The following is a 22,122-nucleotide window of genomic DNA, read 5'->3' as shown; positions in this document are numbered from 1 at the left end:
CTGGAGTGCAGTGGTATGATCTTGGCTCATAGCAACCTCTGCTTCCCCTTCCCAGGTTCAAGCGATTTTCCTGCCTCAGCCTCCTGAGTAGCTGGGATTATAGGTGCGTGTCACCACGCCCAGCTAATTTTCCTTTATTTTTAGTAGAGGCGGAGTTTCCCCATGTTGGCCAGGCTGGTCTCAAACTCCTGACCTCAGGTGATCCACCCGCCTGGCTTCCCAAAGTGCTGGGATTACAGGTGTGAGCCACTGTGCCCGACCAGAAAGCATCTTTTAAACAAAGATTATGAGTTAGTTTATCTAATCTCATTACATCATGCCACATCATAGTGAATGAAGAGTCAAGAGAGGGTCAGTAATGGACTTTCAGCATTCTCTCATGAAAGTGGTTTGGCTGATTGTTGCTGGATGTTCTTTGTTCCTATATTTCTAAATGGCAACTGAGGATAGATTTCAAATGTTTCTGGAAAGGAGTGGCAGTTTTTGGGGGCATCTGAGTAGAGATGCTGTTTTTGACAGCAATTTAAGTGCCAAAATTTGCAAAGGCGTGTGGTCCAGAGTGGGGCTTATTAAATACAATGTATGGGAGGCCATAGGTTTTGAGATGCTACCCTAGGCCCAAGAGACCAGACCAAACCAGAATGGAAGTTCTGACTGGTCTTTAGAACATTAACCTTTCCCATGAAGTATGTTAATTCCAATGAAATAGTTAATGCCAGGAGTTCAGAGAATTGGCTCATATTTTTTTTTAAGAAGGCATACAGAATTCAACACTAAGAACTGAATATACTGAATCTTAGAAAACCATTCAGCTAAGTATCCCATAGTCATTAGCACCCAGTGCTTGTGAATCATCTTTACTGGTTTTATTTAGAAACAAATCCAAAGGAGAAATGTATACACAGAAATGTCTGTAGTAGGACCATCACTATTTTGGAGGTTATACAGTAATGGTGGTTTTTCTGTTAAGTTTTGCCTTTAAAAGTGCGGTGAAGGAGCACAGAGAAAGCATAGAGCCACACAACCTTTTACTACTAAGGTCTCTTTGGCTAATACCCTCATCCCCACAACCCTGTTCTACCCAAGAAGGATTCTTTGAGACAACCTAGTCTACCTCATGTGCTTTTCCAAATTTTACCATGTATTTTGAGTTGATGATATGTTTGAGAATTAAAAAATATAGCGCAAGAAAGGACCCTCCTTCAGGGAAGACTCTAAGTGTCCAAAGTACATCAGGGATGCACCTGCACTTAAATGAGGCCTAGTATGGACTCTGGCATTATGAACCTGTAAGCCCATGTTCACAGGCTGATGCTGCCATTAACAAGCCGTGGGACCTCAGAAAACTAACACAGTCTGAGACCCAGACAGTTCGTCTGCAAAGACGATGGAGTCAGGTGCATACATGAAGAAACAGCAATTGTCCTGCAGCATTTTAATAGTATCTATACGTTCTTTAGGCCAAGTAACCTAGAGAGCTTCATTCAAAGGGCATGTCAAAAATCTAGCTGACCTCGTGATCTGCCCGTCTCAGCCTCCAAAAGTGAAGGTCAGCAGATTGAGACCATCCTGGCTAACACGGTGAAACCCCGTCTCTACTAAAACTACAAAAAATTAGCCAGCCGTGGTGGCGGGTGCCTGTAGTCCCAGCTACTCGGGAGGCTGAGGCAGGAGAATGGCATGAACCTGGGAGGTGGAGCTTGCAGTGAGCCGAGATTGCACCACTGCACTCCAGCCTGGGCGACAGAGTGAGAGTCCGTCTCAAAAAAAAAAGAAGTCATTACTAAGCATAGTCGGTAAGAGACAACTCCCAAAATAAAATCCAGTCTTAGAATGTCATTATTTTATATTATAAAATAACTATTCTGTCTAAGTCTGGGACTTCCTGAGAAAACAATTTGAAATAGTTCTACTTTGTAGTCTAATACAGTAGCTATTAGCCACATATGGCTGCTTAGCCCTTGAAATGTGTTCAGTTTTACTAAGGAACTTAATTTTTTTTTTTTTTGAGATGGAGTCTCGCTTTGTTACCCAGGCTGGAGGCTGGAGTACAGTGGTGTGATCTCAGCTCATTGCAACCTCTGCCTCCCAGGTTCAAGCGATTTTTCAGCCTCAGCCTCCTGAGTAGCTGGGACTCCAGGCCCACACCACCACACCCGGCTAATTTTTTTACTTTTAGTAGAGACAGGGTTTCACCATGTTGGCCAGGCTGGTCTTGAACTCCTGACATTAGGTGATTGGCCTCTCTCAGCCTCCCAAAGTGCTGAGATTACAGGCACTAGCCACTGTGCCCAGTCAGAAACTTAATTTTTATTTTTATCGCAATTAATTTAAATTCAAACGTAAAAGCTGACACTTGGTTCAGTTATTGGAAATGTTTTAAGTATGTTTGGACAAATCTGCATATATGAAAGTACTTTTTCAACTGTAAATTTTATTAAATCCAAATATAGATCAAGTGTTTTGGATAAATTCGGTGTTCAAATTTAAATATGTTGATGGTGTAAAATACATTCTGAATTCCTCAAAAAAAGAAGGTAAAATATTTTATTAATAGTTATGCTGATTACATATTGAAATAACATTTTAGATATACTGAATTAGATAAAATAAATTATGAAAATTTCAATGCTTTTAAGCTTAATGTCGCTACTACAAAACTTAGAATTACATGCGTGCCTGGTATTGCACTGGGCACACTGCTTTAGACCAATTAATGCTTTTTATAAAACTTAGACACACAGGGAATAATTTTGCAGATACACATGGAAATCTATTCAGACAAAGTTACAGTGTTGTGTCTTTATGAATTAGTAAATGCATGTAGCCATATATATTCACAAATTAAGTTATTAGAAATACTGATTTATTGATTCAATAACATTTATTGATCACTTCAAAAAGTATCAGGCCAGGTGAGACTGGGAGGTGGTCACCTTTATGTCCACTCTATAGAAGAGAACACTAAGTAATTTGTCAAAGACAGCACACTCAATAAATGCCAGGAAAAAGGACTACAATATAGCTTTTCCACCTCTGGAGTTTGTACTCTTCCTGCTATACCAGACTGCCTCCTAGAAGTTGAGAAGCAAAAGATCATAAAAGAGATTTCTGATATTAAATACTTCTATATGGCGCCCAAATCTATTACAAAACCAAACATATAAAACTGACTAGGAAAAAAATTTTTAAAAATCTTAATCTTTCTCTAGTTCTAACCACATCACCCACATTATGATTGATCACACATTGTGTTGTGCTAGTTCCTCTACTGACATCTTCATTCTTTCTGAATATCACATGGATTTCTACCTTGCCTGCTTACCTCATACTTTGCAAATTACCATTGCTTCTGCTGTAGTGTTTTGTACACAGTGGGTCCTCAATGAATATTGGTTGATTTGTTGAAATCTTTTTTTTTAAAACCACATCCATGTGAGAAGAAAAGCTAGTAAAATTGAATTGAAAAATTGTGATTTCCTGATACAAATTTGCATTAGCAAAACCACTATTTTGACAGTACTACTACAGCAGAATCATTTACATATTGTAAATAGTGTATACTGGTCTCACAGAGTTAGCATCCATCTGAAAACTCAGGAGTAATTCGGGCAATGGGGAAAACAAGCTCAATATTTAAGCAGAAAGCTAAACTGGCAAATGTTTGTAGAGTTTTTTGTTGGGCTTCTTTTTCATTCCGGTAGGTAGTCCTTTAATTCCCTTCCATCTGCTCTTGCCAGCCATTTCACCACTCCCTTCCTCTGCTTCTTCCTCTCCCAACTACACACTTTTTGCTTGACATGTCTTTTCCCTCAATCCTGCCAACCCATCTTCTCCTTCAAAGACCTTGTAAAAATCCCACTTATACCACAAAACCTCCCTTAACCAAATAAAAGGGAAACGGTCATTTTCCTCACCCAACTACATCCTGGGATAAAATAATTTTGAGCTCCCGAATCAGAAGGAAATGGAAATAATGTAAGTATGGATTTACATGAATGGAGTTTTATGGCTGTATAACCTCTCAGATTAAGTTATTACCTCTGTTCTCAACTGTACTGGTACTGATTTGTTTCCTTGAACAATCCTCATTGTTGCTTTTCAGAGTCTGTTGACATGTTATGTTGTCAGGGTCTTCCTAAAATGCTGTATGTGGTGGATATAATTAAAACTTAATTATAGGTCTCTTTATTTTACAATATTCATTCAGAGAACTGAGAGTGCACAAGATAGTACAGGTGAAAGGTTTACAACCTGTTGTTTCATTATGAAGAGGTAGGTGCACCTCTGTCTAATTTTCATATGTGATGACTGATGTGATGTCATTACATAATAATTGTCACCGGAGTACTCTGTGGCATTCTGAAGTAGTCAGTGTCATGCCTTGTCAGCCCATAGTGTTAACATGACTGCTGAAACTTCCTCACATAAAGGTGGGGAGGAGGCATTGGGAGAATCTGATTTAACTAGCCTAACGGGATGGAGTTTGAAGTGACATAAGAACAGAGCAAAATATGCTTTCAAAAATGCCCCTAAGACTAGGAGACATTTTCTCCTAGAAGGGTTTATTATGCAACTATACATGGCCCAGGAAAGCACACTGCTCTCCCTGAAGGACAGAAAGGAAGGTGAAACAACTGCTAATGCCTGTGTGTCACTGCAGGACCAAGCTGTAGATAATTCTGAATATAATAAAAGCAGTTGACAGAGATGATCTTGAACTTGTTTCTTAGGAGGTGCTATCTTTGGGAGCTTTCATGATGCCTTTTTTTCTACGAAAATTACACGACATTTTTCTGAGATTGTCATAGGTAAAAAGTGGTTAGACAACTTGGATGAATTGATACTCTAAAACTATCCCGAAGTAATCCAACAGGCTATGCAGTATCCATTAGGTATTTGTTTGACATTTAAATGGTTTAAGGTCATGTGGCCATCTAAAATGTGTATTTCCTTGAAAAACAAAACCTAAGAAAATCTCTGCCAATCTATAACCTAGGAATAACTATAAAATGAATGTAACAGGGGCTTCACATAGCAGCTATACAACACCACTGTGTTAATTTGATGTATTAAATCAATTGAGCATTGTCAAGAGAGAACCTCACCATCAACTTTTACCCTCAACACAAATATTCTATTTCAACAGCATATTTTCTAGCCAAAGTATAATATTAAAACACTGTTCATCAAATAATTGCTTCTGCCTATTTTTTTTAAAGCAGCTTGCTTGAGCTACATAATTATGCGTGTTTCTATCATACATTAAAATGAAACACAGGCTGGACCCAGGGAAGATACCAAACTCTGACAATTCTACCCCAGACAATTGGCTTGAATCTGTTCCCTTCTATCCAACTCCTCTGCTACTACTTTATTTTGAGTCCTTGTTGTCTGTTTCCTGGGCCATCCTCGCAGTGATTGGCTCTACCTCCATTCTCAGTCCAGAGGCCCCGAATTTGCTGGGATGTGATCATGCTGTTCCCTGCTTAAAAACCTATGGGGTTGCCCAGTGCTTTCACAGTAAGCCCAGACCTTTCAGAAGATCCTTCCATGCTCCCTGTCATCTCACCCAACTTGCCTTTGTATCCACCATCTGTCACTCTTTCAGGGACCTTGGGATCCAGTTGTCATACCCTCAGTCACCTCCCCAACTCCCTGCAACTGCTCATGCTCTTCCCTCCGCCTTTCTCCCTCTTCTCTATAACATTCTTCATATTCAAATGTCACAGCCTCTGTGGAACTATCCCTCAGCTTCTTCCCTCCCTCTTAAAATGATGAATCACTTCCTTCTCTACATGATTATTTAGGTCAGTGTCCCTAGGTCCCAGTACAATGCCTGGCATGGCCAGAGCACCTATTTCTGTTCTCTTGCAACTTCCTTATACCTTCCCTTTCATCAGAGTAGGCTGTCTTTGATTGTGAAGCCCAGAGAAGGCAAGAGCTGGGCCTGCTGAATCACTGTGTACTCTACGTACCAGAGTACCCTACATATGTAAGCATTTAATAATTGACAAGAAGGGAAAGGGAGGACTATTGATTCACTCTCAGGTACTTCCTGAAGCTTATTCAGGCATGTCCAATTTGGGCAGCTATTTAAGTACATGCACCTTAATCATGAAGATAAAATCTTTATATTCAGATTTTTTTTTTTTTCTAGAAAGGCCATCAGTGTCTCCAAATAAATATAAAACAGCAGCATTCCCCACATGGAAAAAGACCTTGTGAGTAAATAATTAAATTAGCTCAGTAGACTTCATTGAGCATGGTTTCCTTCCAATTTGGCAAAAGTGGCTAGAAGGTTTAAAAGTAAGTCAAATCCTTGTAACATAAATGACATTTAGGTAAATGTAGGAAAAAGTTAGTATTTTTACAGAGAGCAATCCTTGACAGTGCTGAATGATTTAAAAATAAACACACAATTTCTCTCTGAAATGTTTCCTCAAGTTGGCTGATCATTATACAAATAAAACATTATTTCACTCTACACTTTTCATTTCATGGACATATCTGCCCAGAGTTCTGTGAACACAATGGTACAATTTAGCTTGTTGAACTCACTCAAAAAAAACAACAGGTGTGGGTTACAGAGGAAAGAGACTTTATAGCTAAGATTAGATGCTGAGTTCCTGCTTGGAATAAAAGATAGAAAGATCCCAAAAGACGAAACAGTGTTATTGCTTGCTGGGTGCTCATCCACTGATGGGAGACACGCTGGCAGTTTAGCCACAGACCTCCAACACCCACTCAAGTGATTTTATTCACTCAGTTAATATTTAACAGATTATTCACAAGAGCCAATGTGCCCTAAGATGTGCTGGAGAGTAGAAAAATGAAAAGACGGTTGATTCTCAGCCATGGAGGGACTGAGACAGGCAAAGTGGTTACACTATGCCACTGTTGCTACAATGGAAGTATGTCGAAAGGGTAGGGGAAAGGGAAGTGGAAGTGGGTCCGTCAGAGTGACATTGAAACTTATACACAGGAGAAGAGTTTGGTCCAGATCCAAAAATCTCACGCTTCAGGTTTAATTCATGTAAATGCTCACAGAAAATGCTGCAACTGGGCCGAGTGTGGTGGCTCACACCTGTAATCCCAGCACTTTGGGAGGCCGAAGCAGGCAGATCACCTGAGGTCAGGAGTTCGAGAACAGCCTGGTTAACATGGTGAAATCCTGTTTCTACTAAAAACACAAAAAACTAGCCAGGAGTGGTGGCGCGTGCTTGTAATCCCAGCTACTCGGGAGACAGAGGCAAGAGAATCGCTTGAACCCAGGAGGTGGAGATTGCAGTGAGCCGAGACCATGCCATTGCACTCCAGCCTGGGCAACAAGAGCGAAACTCTGTCTCAAAAAAAAAAAAAAAAAAAAAAAAAAAAAAAAAGAAAAGAAAAGAAAAAAAGAAAAAGGAACAAGAAAATGCTGCAACTGTAGCATACGCTAATGCCTTGTTATATTTTCAGCCACCATACATAGCTCTGAATTTAGAAGGAACACATTACATCTTAGACATCTTTAGATGGTTAATTTTCTGAAGTTCCAGAAATGTACTTTGCTACCAAAATGTCCTCTCTAGGGGGTGGTAAAGTTCAGATCCTCAAGTCAAGAAGATGTCACAAAAAAGCTCCAAGACTCTTTGGTTCCTGGTCATATTGTCTTGGCAATGAGCCAACATGACAAAACCATTAACTTACAGAGGGATTTAGACAAGCATTAATTAGGCAAATTACTAATAACAATGGCTACCATTTATTTGAGCAAGTACAATAGTGAATATGCTAAATACTTCATAAATGTCAACTCCTTTAATTGTTATGGCTCTATGAGTAGGTATACATAGATAAACATATTTATTTAAGGAAATATACATGATTATTAGCTATATATATACATATATATATACCCCCATATATATCTCATACATATCAGGCAGTCTCTTTTTTAGGAATCAGAGTTTAAGTAACTTGCTCAAGTTCACATAGCAAGTGTGTGGCTAAGGCAAAGCACATGATCGTAACAGTCCCAAACCACATAGAAAAAAACCCTTGTTTAGTCAAAAGTAAATCAAATAAGCCTATATAATTTCTTTCTATATTTTGTATTACATAAACATTAATGAATCTTGTGGTCAAAAAGGCAGAAAAATTTAAAAAGACAAAAACAACGTAAAACATCATGGCTGCTCCATGTAGAGAAAGATCCAAGATTAAGAACAACAATTTTGTGTTGCTTTGCAGTGTGGGTATTGAACCTTTCCTTACATGGAAACACAATGAAGAACTAGGTTTGCATAAAGGGCCTTTTATCTTTGTGTCATGTGACCAGTGTTGCATCATTTTCCTCTGCAGCAGGATTCAGTGAAGAGTGTAATTCACTTCTGTTTTCAGCAAGAAAAAATAAAAGCAAGTTAACACAAACGGGCTGATACTCCTGGCTGACTCTTCCGGACTGTGTTAACTTTCCACTTAAAGTAGAGGAGATGGAGGCTTGGTCTCAACTTCGGAGCTCACATAACTTTGCCAGCCCCAGCAGCATCAGGCTCGCGTAGATCTTTTGGCATTAACTTAGCACTGTCCACAAAGAACATAGATTCTAACCTTCTGTCTCTTGCGTGGGACAACAGCAAAAACTTCAGGAAAACACAGAGCTGAGTAAATCAGCTGAGTTGTCATCTTTCAGTATGAAACACAGGCCAGTCAGACATAGACTGAAATGGGGAGGGATGTCCCAGGAACAGTATCAACAATTTATCTCTATCCTTTTACCAGAGCCTGAAGAGCATTTTCATTCTCCTGGCCCAAGAAGTGACAGTCTCTTAGTCACTCCCTAAAACAAGGGCCTTGTCTGGCAGAACAATATGATATTTAATGAGCTCATTGGGCCAGTTTGATGGCTGTTGTTTTGTGTACGAGGGACACTTGAGAATTGTTGAGTGGGTCTTCCATCACTGGAGTGTGTACACTTCATGAGTAGTAGTATCCTCTGCCTAAGCTCACTTAATATATTAACCAGGGCATTATACTTAGCTTTCGGTCTTAACTTTCAGCAAGCCTTTCCTCAATTTCTACGTTATGCCTTGTCAAATCTAGCCTGTTTAAATCTCGCCAGCATAAAAATATAGAGTAGCAGATGTTATTCCTTTTAACTTAATTGTGTTTGTAGTACCACAGTAATACTCCTACCTCATCTCTGGCCAGTGACTGTGACTAATACTCCAAGGATATCATTGGTATTTAGATTACAGGCTACAGGTCAAAGATTCAGTCCATTTCTGCACCCCACAGAACTCTTGAACCTACCAAAACAAATGGTTTGGATATATATCGTCAATGAAATTAATTCAGATGGTGACTCTCAGTTCACGATGGTATTTTAATTATTCAGTGAGCTTGCAACCATTGACACCAAAAGCATTTGTCATGCAATCCCTGCCTATGGAAGCTGATGCACAATTACAAGAGTAAAAAGGTGAAGATCAATGCTCAAAGCTACGGGAAGGACTTCCAGGAAAGACTGTCCTGGAAAGGCAGTAGCAGCAGATAGCCAGTGAGAAGGAATTGTGAGTATTCCAGATGGGAGGTGATGCAGACCTGGAACCAGGCCTTGGCAGAGGTGATGGTGACGAAGGTCCAGATGTGGGAGATGTCATTCAAGGAGGAAAACAAGACAAGTTTTAGCAGCAATTTGGATGAACAACAATGAAGGGTTGAAAACAAGTCTAGTTTCTTGCCTAGGACTGACTAATAGCGAAATTCAGCATGACTGATGAGGAACTAAGCCCTATAAGGGTCCTGGAGGAGAGAGATGAAGTCACAGCTTCAGCAGGTTGATAAGAAAATATCCTATTTTGGAGATATATATCAGCAATATAGGGAAAAAATTAGTGAAAATTGGTCTTAGGGGTCAGCAGGTAAAAGAATGTACAAATAACAGTCACTCTTACATATACACAATTAACATTTCATGGGATTGCTTACTGGTCATATTTTACTGCAATTATTGATTTATATAGATCTTTTTCACTTGACACTCTTCTTTTAAGGGCAGGAACTTGGCTCAAGTTCAGCTTAAAATCACCTTAGATGATTATTCTAATTTTGTTTTGTTTTTCAGCCACCTGCACAAACTATGTTCAAAGGCTGGAAGCAGCAAGTATATCAGCGTGGCAAAAGATGCATTTCTCGTATTTCCAGGAAGAAAATCCTTTCCAGAAGTTCCCTCCAGCAACTGGGATAGCAGTCAGAAGCTTGCACTAAAGGCCAAGCAAGCAAGCATCTGGCTCTTTCAGATGCTTTGGTGGGAAATGAGCAGAGGAAAAGTGGGGCAGGAATGGCTCTAACTGGGCTGCCAACAAGAAGAGAGGCTCTAGAGACAGAAGCAGATTGGAATCTGGGCACCATCACCTACTGATTGTGAATGTCTCTTATTTCTTTATTAGCATTTGGTTTTTATTCTACAAAATGGTATTTGCCTCAATAGGATGTGAGGAAGTTTAAATGAGAGACTGCTTAGCACTGTGGCTGAAACATGGCAGTCCTTCATGAATGCTAGCTATTCTTATTTAACCATTGCGAGACCTAGCTTAGGGACGCTGTGTACAGGGGAAGTCAGTCAGTGATAAAGCCCTTTCAAATTAATAGCTAAATCTGAACAAGATGAAAATATAAACCTCACTGGAAAATACTGATATTTCCACATGAAATGGAAATATCTGAAAACAGAAAAACATTTTGTCCTTTTGGTATCTAAGGGAAATATTAAGGGCATTTCATCTACTATTGTTGGATAGCATTAAACAGATAAATATTGAACTTGTTAATTTTAACCTAACAGCATAATTCAATAGATCTACATATTCCTTTTTTTCCCTTCCATCTGAGAACTGGATATAATCATTTTTTTGTCCTATTTTAAAATTTAAATTTATTAAAAAACAAAAGAGATGGGGTTTCACTGTGTTGACCAGGCTGGTCTCAAACTCCTAGCCTCAAGCACTTCTCCCATTTCAGGCTCCTGAAGAGCTAGGATTACAGGTGTGAGCCACTATGCCTGGCCTGGGTACAATCTTAAGGGGCTCAAGTGACTGATCTAAAAAATATTCTTTCTTATAATTTGCTTTTTTCTTTTTTTTAAAGCAATAGAATGACTCAATTTCTTTTTGAGTTAGTATAATAAAGAAAACATTAGGAAAGGTTTCTTTTTTGAAACTGAAGGCAAAGAAATACAAAATTTTTTGGTGGCGGCTACTTTCAAGACTTTGCCACTGCTTTTTGACAAATATCACTGTGGTAACTTAGTAGGAAGTACACATCAATATAATTCTACTCCCACCAGAGGTTCCTCAATTTCACCTACTGTTAGCCAATATCTTTATCTTGCCAATGACGATGAGAGGCCACACAGTGTACTGTTTATCCTAGAGTCTAGGTTGGAACCCTAGCTCCATCACTTACAAATAGTTCCTTCATCTTTCCACATGTGTAAAACAGTGTCATGGTGAAGACCAGAGGAAATGATACATATACAGCACTTCACACGGCTCTTGATACTTTATAAGTGCTTATAAAGACCAGCTATTATTACTGCCCTTAATGCAATATTATACAACAACAGGTGTTGAGTTTCTAACAACAGTCATCTACTGTGATATGGTTTGGCTGTGTCCCCACCCAAATCTCATCTTGAATTATACTCCCATAATTCCCACACGCTGTGGGAGGGACCTGGTGAGAGATAACTGAAGCATGGGGACAGTTTCTCCCATATTGTTCTCGTGATAGTGAATACATCTCACAAGAGCCGATGGTTTGGTAACCCGTTTCACTTGGCTCTCATTCTCTCTCTTGCTGCTGCCATGTGAGACGTGCCTTTCACCTTCTGCCATAATTGTGAGGCTTCTCCAGTCACATGGAAATGTAAGTCCAATAAACCCTTTTTCTTTTGTAAATTGCCCTGTCTTGGGTTTGTCTTTATCAGCAGCATGAAAACGGACTAATACATACTGTTGTAGTTTTTACTTAATGGCACTATTAGTTGCCTATCATTCTTCCTTGGTACAAGAATCTCTGTTTTGTTCAGGTGGCAGGTAGAAGTCCCTTGTCTTACAAAAGGTGGACCCAGCCTAGTGCCAGGGCCTGAACCATGACTCATCTAAGTCAACCTGGCTATTCCATTCAACTTTGCCAGTGACTGGTCTAAGGGTAGGCATGTAACCCAGTTCCTATCAGAGAGAAGCAAGAGGAAGTTTGCTGGGACCTTTATCAAAATAATCTTCTTGTTACAAGAAAGCCCTAACCTGGGCCTCCTTCCTTCCTGACTCAAGTGAAGCAAAGATATTTGGAACTGAGGTGGCCATTCTGTGATCACGTAGTGTGACCAGTCCAAAGATTGGATGGTCTAGGTCTTTGAGCTTCTAAGCCCACCTGGAACCTCCCATCTCCAGGCTGTGGGTTGGGCAAGCTAATTAAAAGTCTTTATTCTTTCAGCCCTTATGAGGTTATTCTATCATTCCTAGCAAAAGTATACTAAAATGGCACCCATTTCAAATTACTAAATGGCAAAAATATGTTCTATGTTATAACCATAACACTAAACCTGTGAGTAGCATGTTACTGAATTCTGATTAGTAACAAGGGATTTAGAAATGAAAGTCACTGATTTCAAAATCCTACAGTAATTGTTTCCAATTTGTATTTTTTCTCTCTTCTCCCTCCGATTCTTTTCCTTTCTTCCCTCCTTCCCTCCCTTCCTCCCTTCTTCCTTTCTTCCTTCCTTCTTTTCATAAAGCAGTGGACTAATTGTAGACAATATAATTTAAATGTCCACTCCTCTTCCCCTCTAGAAAGTGGTACTAAGGATTGACATGGTTAACAAAACAGGTAACAAAATAAAGGAAAAGAAGCTAAGATAAAATGGATTTTTTAATATTTAAAATGTGCTAGAATCTTCATTCTCACTTACAATTCTGATCTTTCTTAAAGTTCAAGCATTTTAAATTGTTAGTTGAGAACAAAGTAGTTTACTCTGCCAGATGAAAAAATGGGCCAGGTTTTCAAACACCTTCAAAACTGATCTCTCAATTGGCATGAACTAGGATTAGCTTTCCTATAATGGTAAGCACTGGGGGTTTCTTATAAATGAAACATAAAATCAGCAGGCAAGACACAAAAACATCTCTGGTTTTCCTATTTTCTTGCAGGTGTATTCAATCAAGTAAAACAGAAGAGAGACAGCTTGTCTTGCACCCTCAACCTGGAAGAGAAGCAGACAACAGGCCTCAGGGCCACCACCAAATCATGAGGAAAGTGAAACAAAACCTCAGTGTGTGACCCTCAAAACTCCCTAAGGAAGCTGAATGTCTCATTAAGAAAGTAGAAGACTGGCCGGGCGCAGTGGCTCACTCCTGTAATCCCTTGAGGTCAGAAGTTTAAGACCAGCCTGGCCAACATGGTGAAATCCCGTCTCTACTAAAAATACAAAAATTAGCCGGGCGTGGTGGTGTGCACCTGTAATCCCAGCTACTTGGGAGGCTAAGGCAGGAGAATTGCTTGAACCCAGGATGCGGAGGTTGCTGTGAGCTGAGATTGCACCACTGCACTCCAGCCTGGGTAAGAGAGCGAGACTTCGTCTCAAATAGGTAAATAAATAAATAAAAATGTAGAAGTTTAATTTTATGGGTGTTAGAACAAGTGATACTATAGGTAAGTCCATGTCGTCATTCAATTGCAAGCCCTCATTTTTAGAGGAGATTTGTTAAACAGGTAGTGTTCATAAACTAAACGTTGAAAAGCAGACTTTTTTTAAAAAGAAAAACTTCAATTTGTCTTTTAATTGGTGCTCTTACTTGCAAACACTGAGTTGTAAACTCACTGGTTACAGTCTGCTACGTTCATAGGCAATCTGTTCACCTAGAGCAACTCTTTTGTTTTAAAATTCTTTAATGCTGTCACAGAGCTTTTTACCTAAGCTGTAGGCATTAAGTGAAGGTGAACCAAAGATGTTTCAGACAGATTTTCTAACAGCCTCTTGCATTTTTATGACCTTTCGTATTTCAACATGGGTTAACTGAAACATGATATCTACTGAAATGTAGGAGAGTATCCTTTAGCTGTATCATGATATATTTAAAAACCTTCAGAATGCCAGCAATTTCCATAAACACCATATCTCACTTTATAGAAAAAAAAAATGCCTGTCTCTAGACCAAGAATACTGGCACTTCATATTGGAGACAATCCTGTTCAGATTTACTGAGTTAGATATACAGTGACTTAACTGCAAAAAGTAACAACAGAAATAACCTGATAGGCTGTGTAGCGTGACAACTTTTTCCTATTCAGAACACTGAAAAGCAAGCTAGTCCAAGAAGCTCACCAACCTTAGAAAGTTAGGCTTGAGATCCAGCCTCTAGTTATCAGTCAAGTTCAATAATGTACAACTCAACCTCTTTCAGTCTGGCTTTAATGGTGCAGGAGAAATAACTGATGAATATCATGATGTTTACCGAAACCTCATTCTTCAGTGGAAGTATTCAAAACCCTTCACATTAATCAGTGACAGAAAAGTGTCAGGTTTGTTCCTTTCATATAAGAAAATGAGAGAATAAGAAAGCCAAGGTCACACACAGAAAAATAACAGAAAAACAGAGAAGAAAAACCCAATCTTGTATTTATACAGTTCAAACATTTTATTGATTTGACTTACAAAATAAACCATCTTATTGATTGGCCAAATCTCTCCTGCATAAACATAACATTCCAATGGAATTTTCCCAAAGTATTGCCCTAGTTAATCTAATACCCTATTCTTTTCATGGCTGCCAAAATACATATTTACCTATTTAAGGCTAAACTCAAAGAAGTTGGCCTGGTGTTTCTTAAGCATAGGAAAAATTTTTAATGTAAATTTAATTGTATATTTCCATAATGTTGTGCTTGTGGCATTAGCTGAGAAATCCTGGAATTTCAAAGCTGTCTTCCACTGCTAAACTACTTTGCACTTTGCAATTGATTAAGAACAGCAGAAGCAGTCAGAGTTGTATATCAAATTAGAGTTGATAAAAGCACTTAATGCAGATTTGAATGCCTTCTCAAAAAAGATTTCAACTCCCTTAAATTGACATGACAACAAATTCTTACAGCAGCATAAAAAGTATTAGCTGAAATGTTATGGCTTTGGCTTAAATTTCCATCTGCAGCTCATCAAATGACTAAACAGTAGAAAGGAATTAAACCAAATCAGACTCATTACAGAGTCTGATATGCTGGCAGAATATAAACTTTCACTGCTTAGCATCTGGAGTTTTGGGTGACTAACATTTAAATGCCTGTGCTTGTATATTCTGTGAAAAATAGAAAAGTGTAAGAATATAGGTGAGATATCTGATCATTAAATTTGACGTATGGAAATATATAATTCAGTTTTTCTCTCACATATACGGGGTGGGGAGAGAAAGACAGAGAGAGAAAGAGAGAGAGAGAGAGAAACATAGCTCTTCTGTTTAATCTCCCAAGTATTTTGAAGAGTGAGAGAACCACTCAGAATGATAGACCACTGGCTTTAAATTTGTCCCATGTGCAAAATTCTGATAAACATGGCAACTCCTCTTCACATTTTTCTAATATAAGGAATGCCTGTCTGAAACGCTTGCTGCCCCATATTCTGAAATCTGGTCAAGTGTTCCAGGGTAAATAGCTTACATTTCCTCTTCTCCTTCAGCCATCTGTTAGAAGAAATATTTGAAACTGTTCTTACAGACCATTGCCTGTACTTCTGATGGTTCTCTGATGTAGTGAAAGTACAAACCCATAAAGTTAAAGTCAACAGAATCTATCAAACACATTCTCCCACAATAAAATTTTCTAAGGCCTACTCTGTCTCTGAAACATCATTGGATACCTCTCCCTAGGATCCCTGAAGTCCTGGAAACTTCCGCATTAATGTACCTGAATTCTGAATCTAACAAGGAAGGAAGGCAAGCTCTGAGAGCCTGGATGAAGGATCCAGGTGGGATGCATTTATGAAGCTCCCAAAACAAAGTGTGTACTGTGGTCAGTTGATGCTCAGTAAACAGGTATTAAATAGTGCTTGCCTTGCTTCTCTGACACTGTTGCATGTTGGAGCAATAACTAAGAAAAATTAATGCTTAGGTAGTAAGATTTGCAGTATAATCCAGCACTGAAAGGTAAGTAAAGATGTTCTTATGGAAAAGCCCATTCCCATTGTTCCTCCAAGCCTAGAAGATACAACCTTTTCAGCTCAAAGAAAACAAAGGCATTCTCTTATTTACGTAGCTGGCAGTTCTGTGACAGAACAATGTTGAAAGGAATGTGATGAATGGCATATATCAAATGAAAGACATTAGTATGAAAAAAAATGAGGTTAAATTGTATATTATTTTGTTCCACAAATGCCATTCACGTTTCCAGGAAGTGGTTGCTTGCTAAATCTTCTGCACTGAGGTAGTGTGCAAATGGTGGATGGTTCCCAGAAGGCACCACATTAAGAAAAATTATAAATGTTTAAATGTTTTAAAAAGAGGACTAAGAGAAATTCTAGGGTACAAATAAATTTGGAAAATCACAATACATATGTTTTTGGACAGACTTACTTCTGTATTTTTTAAGTGATAAATACCAAGATATATTGCATTTTTTAAAAGTTCTATTTGAAGGTAAATACCATGGACGAAGATCATTATTTGTTCATTTAAATCTGATCTGAAACTTCTCAAAATATACCTACATGATGCCATGTGGGTATCTCATGCCACACAAACTAAACTTACGAAGAATTAAATCTTACTCTAAACCACAAGTATTTAAGAAGAAACTGGCTAATTAATAATCAGGGCATCTCACTCATCAAACGAGGAAATGTGTTTGAAGGTGCTGGGCAAACTACAAAGCACTAAATACATGTAAGGTTGAGTACCAGTAGCAGAACCTGCACAAAAAGCTTATATCTGTGTCTATCGGTCTACAGAACAGCCACGAACATAATAAAATGTCATTTCTCATTAGCCCAAACTCACATCTGACACCAGTTCACTGTTAATATCACATAAGACTCAGAAATACGGAAGTTACTAATAAGATGATTAGAACATATGTAACCTATTTGACTCCTCAAACTTTAACCAAAAGTAAACTACTGAGTCGTGGGTATTAAAATGTTTTGAAACAGCTGTCTGTTTAGGATAGGATAGGAGAATCTTTGCATGTTATATCAGTTGAAACCTCTAAATATTGGCAACTTGCTCAAATTTCTGAGCTGTTCTCAGATTGTAAAATTATCCAGGTCATCTCTTCTTGCCTGCTGTTTGCCTTTCTATTTCAATTCTTGTTGGCAACTTCATCAAGCAGCATGGGAGAGCAGGCAAAGAAGTAAAAATTCATCTTTGTGCTGCCAGTCCTGTACATGATTTTATGGTGGAGCAGGCCAGAGCTATCAAGTAAATGAGACACCTGAATTATAGATAGATTTCCATTATCCCTGGAAATATTCTCGCTGATCTCACTGCTAAAGACAATTAGTGAATTTGCTACTGTTTCCTAAACAGAAAAACAATACATCAGGGAAACCTCAACAAGGCAAGCAAACTACCATTCCAAAAGAAGTAAACATCACTCATGCTTTTTGATTTATTTTGAAACTAGGGAAAATATACCTCAAACTCTCCTAACAGAAGAAATGTGCCTTTTTACTATAATCCTATTTTGTGAATGTCTGTATACATTTAATCAAATGATCACAGTGTACACAACTGTCTATGTATTGCTTGCAATAATGATGGAAAAGACTTGTGAACACTTAAGGTCTTTCAAACAGGCCTATGTGAGGGGATGGTGCTCTCCAGCACGTGTGTGTGTGTGTGTGTGTGTGTGTGTGACACACAGAGAGAGAAACAGAGAGACAAAGAGCAGGGAGGGAACGAGAGAGGGTGAAGAAGGCTAAGACCTGGCAGAGACATCAGCCAACAAAAATAAAAATGGAAGTACCTATAAAGCACTAAGTTCCTCACAGTGTTCTTTATCCTTTGGTCCTTTGAGTGATTAAAACAAACAATGCAATTATCAGCTGGACTAGGGGAAGGGTTTATGGAGCTTACTACCATCCTGGCTTTGAGCAAATCCCTATCTCAAGTCCTGTTTGTTTCTTTTTTTGGGTTTTTTTTTTTTTTTTTTTTTTTTTTTTTTCATCGAAAATGTGCATGCTACTTAAACTCACAGGGTTATTGGAAAGAGTGAAGATAATAAACAGAGTGGTCATATGGCCTCCTTTGCTGAGGGCAGTCCCAGTTTGCGCCCAGTGTCTCCGCATAATTATTAACTTTCACTCTCAAAAGTGTCACAGTTTGGAAAAACAATTTTGTCATTGCCCTCTATATAAATCATGGAGCATAGTACTTGATACAGAGTGGCAGTTATTGTTATTCAAGAACTGTCCACACATTTGAATGGGGAAAAAAAAAACCCCTCTGATTTGTCTTAATCATAAGCCCAGGGATAGATCCTTTCTATTTAGAGAGCATGGATGTTGGTTTGGGGTTTTATTTCTCCTTAGAGCTGTAAACTGCTTTAGCAGAAGTGACCCCATGGCCTTAGAGAGGGTGTGGACGGGACACTGGAGTAAGTCTCCTTCTAATTGCCTGGAGCAGTGCTGGTACTTCCTCTATTTAAAGAACCCAATTAAATATGCCTGTACTTGATCTATACCCCTTTGCTGGATTTAGGCAACTCAGTTAACCTTCTTAGTTTTCCACTTCTTTCAACCAAGTCTATATAGAGGTTAAAACTAAAATTAATTTTGAGATTTTCTTAAGCCTTTCTCACAGTGTCCTTCAGGTACACTTGCGACATAAATGGGCATCAATACACCCTGCTCTGCAGAGAATCTGAGATGTTTTCCATCCTCACTTGCACATGACTTTTCTCTTTGGCCCCAGAGCTAACCCCATACTAACCAGCATTTCTGTGTTGAACAGATCCTGTCCTTACCACTACAACTTAACTCACTACAACATACCTGAAAAATGCTGAATCTGATGCTCCTAATTGATGCCAGACTTTTCTAGAGCAACATTAGACATTTCACAATGCACACCGACCCCTTCCTACTGCAGAGAGATTGTTCGGTTCCCCAGAGCAGTTCATTTGTCAACGAAATTCTAAACACGTGAAAGAGTTAAAGGGCATTCAAAAGTTTCCCTCAATGGTGTATAGCAAGATTTGCCATATGTTATAGGAAGGATTCACACTGCCCTGAAAAGAGCAAGGTGTTGAACAGATTCTGAATGTACCTTCATTCACTGGGCCCTGTGTGTTCATCAGGCATCCTGGGGTGGACAGAAACACAAGGAAGCCCTTTAGAGATTTCAGATTAGTGTGGGGGCTCACACACCAGCTCTATGAAGTGGTATACAGCAAGCCCTTCTTTCCTGGGAAATAGCTTGAACTATCCACTCTAAACTTGTTCTACAGCAAACCTAAGAGGCCAACATGAGTTTCTGCCACTAAGAAAATTCCCAGACCAACTCCCATGCTGCTAGAAAGGATGCGCTTAGGGTAAGTAGGGATATTCTAATAGTAAGTGAGGTGGAAAGTTAAAGTAGTTGAGGCGTAAAGTTAAAAAGTAAATCTGGGAGAAAAAAAAACCAGCCCAAAATAACCAACTAATTTTGACATTTATTCATGTAGTTCTCTTCTCTAGAGTGTAGCAAGTGTTGATTACTCATAAAATAACCCACTTTGGATGCCAAGGCTAAGGGAAGCCATGGTCTACGTCCGATTTGAAGTGGATTTAGAAGGGAGGAGAGCATTAGAATACATGAATATTATTTTAATGTTTATTGGGCATTTACAATGTGCTAGGTATTGTGCTAAGTGCTTTATATCTTAATACCTCATTTACTCCTATGAGGTACCCATTATTTTGGCCTACATTTTACAGATGAGGAAACTGAGAGGGTGATTACTTAACTGTCCGAAGCCATGCAAGTGCAGGAGCAAGAGATCTGAACCAAGCCCATTTGGCCTTGCCATTTTTACATTCTAGGTAAGTGTGGCCTTATTAGGAGACTGACGGGTGTACAGGCATCCAAGGGGATAGGAAAGCCTCAACATTCAGGTCTACATAGGACATGTTATTTCCAGACATCAAGGCCATTTTAATTCCCACCTCCATTCAAATGAAAGGGCAGCCTGACAGAGTACACGTGCCAATGAAGAGGAGACTACTAGAATGAACATCGAATGAAAGCTAGTACATCTCACTAGCCAGTGACTGATCTGTGTATTGGCTTGTGAATTCTTTGGAGGGGACTAATACATACATAATTACATTTTCCCCACAATGTGCCATTAAAAAAAATATGGAAACCTTTACCTGGAAACGCTTATGGAATTACCTTTCTTCTAACACCTTGCAAAACAGCCATCCATAGTTATAGAGTTTGTTTTATTGCTTTTTAATTGCTGCACTTTTGTAAATAAGCACCACCATATAATTAAGGGGCTGAGACTTCATTCAGGTATGTGGGCGGACATCCTCGCCTCTCAAACTTGTGAGGCCAGGCATGCGCATGCAGGTGCGTGCAGGTGCAATTAGCCGCTTGCCCCATGGTGCATCCTCTCAGCCAAGGTTACACTATGCTGAGCCTTAGGGCTTCTGTTTCTACTCTGTCTTCTACACAGACAAATTCCTTTCTCTCTTTGCTGCTCAAAATATGTAAAACTTAGCAAGGAGAACTATGCTAGGTTGTAAGCAGGTTAGTGTTGTAACAAGCTTAAAGAAGATAAACAAAGTATATTTCCTCTTCCTCTTTTAAGAAAGGACTGAAAAACATTCTCCCCCTCAAAAGAATGCTGCAAAGCCACCAACTTCACTACTCTGAAATAAAAAAATTAATACAGCGGGCAGGGACTGTGTCTTATTCACCTCATGTAGCCCCACAGCCTGGCACATAGTAGGTATTCCATAAATATTTGCTGAATGAATTGGAAGAATTCAAAATTGTATCACAGATATTCTCAAAGTAGAAATGAACAGTCATTTTGAATCATTTCCTGATGTATGTATGTGGGGACAGGAGTTTAGGAAGGGTGTAGAGAACATATACTTTATCTAGAGTGATTTGAAAATAGACAAGGGGAGAGAGATTTTTAAAAGAAATCCCATTGGCCTCAGTATTGTCACAACATAATTTTCTATTTAATGGGGCAATGACAAAAATGGATGGAAGAAAATAGTCTGGTCTTGGAATAATCAAATATGTTTAAAAACCACATACTGATGTCAAACTCAAAAGTGAGTTTTTTCAGATATTGGAAAACTGTTCCATGAAGAACACTGCATGTCAAATTCTTTTCATTAATCAAAGAGCAGCTAGACAAAGGAAGATTCATCCTTGAGTGTAAAGGATTATACAAATAATGAATCCAAGTTAAATGATTTATAGCTATGACAAATAAAGAATGGTGTTTAGGCAACAGTATTACTCCCAAATGGCTTCCCACTTGTAGAAAAACAGCTTCAGACAAGCCCCATAGTGTATACAGTGGTGCAAAATGACCTGGAAAAAATGGTTTCTATGGATATCATTTAGAGATGCACATCCCTGAATACCTTAAGGCTGAAGGTACTTTAAGCTCTCTTCCTCAAAGCAATTACAGCACCGGTTCTCCTGCCCAGGTTTTGTTTACATAAGAACAATCTTGGCCACCGGTCATTTGTGTAGGAGACAATTAATCACTAGCTCTTTGAGCACAGGTAGGTTAATCAGTATGCACATAACACAATATTAAAATTTTCATGGGAAAAATTTTTTATTTAAAACAATAAAGGATCAGTAATACCTGCTGGTCTTTTATCCAAAGCAACTACAAAGGCTGTTAGTGAAATAGAGAAGACTTTGTTTTTAAAATGTTCGGAAAATACAAGGCATCATTGATCACCTGAAGGCCTCATTTTAATTTGATTCCAGATCCACGACGGCTTAGAGGCTGTCTTTTTGAAACAGCGTATTGCTAAAATCCTTATGTAGGTCAGAAATGGAACTTCAGAAGCCATCATATTCTGCTATCCTAATAAATAATTAGGGTCAAAACCTCACTTGTTTATGTTTC

The 22,122-nt window shown here is 38.8% G+C and overlaps 1 protein-coding gene across 2 annotated transcripts in view; it reads right to left on the bottom strand.

The window, feature by feature from the left end:
• Positions 1 to 22,122, bottom strand: part of FRY (FRY microtubule binding protein) — a 272,666-nt gene that overhangs the window by 246,833 nt on the left and 3,711 nt on the right. The window lies entirely within an intron of this gene.

This window comes from Macaca thibetana, chromosome 17, assembly GCF_024542745.1.
Source record: "Macaca thibetana thibetana isolate TM-01 chromosome 17, ASM2454274v1, whole genome shotgun sequence".
In the NCBI taxonomy this organism is placed as follows: domain Eukaryota; kingdom Metazoa; phylum Chordata; class Mammalia; order Primates; family Cercopithecidae; genus Macaca; species Macaca thibetana.
Note: the sequence above shows the minus strand (reverse complement) of the source record. Positions and strands in the feature narration are given on the sequence as shown.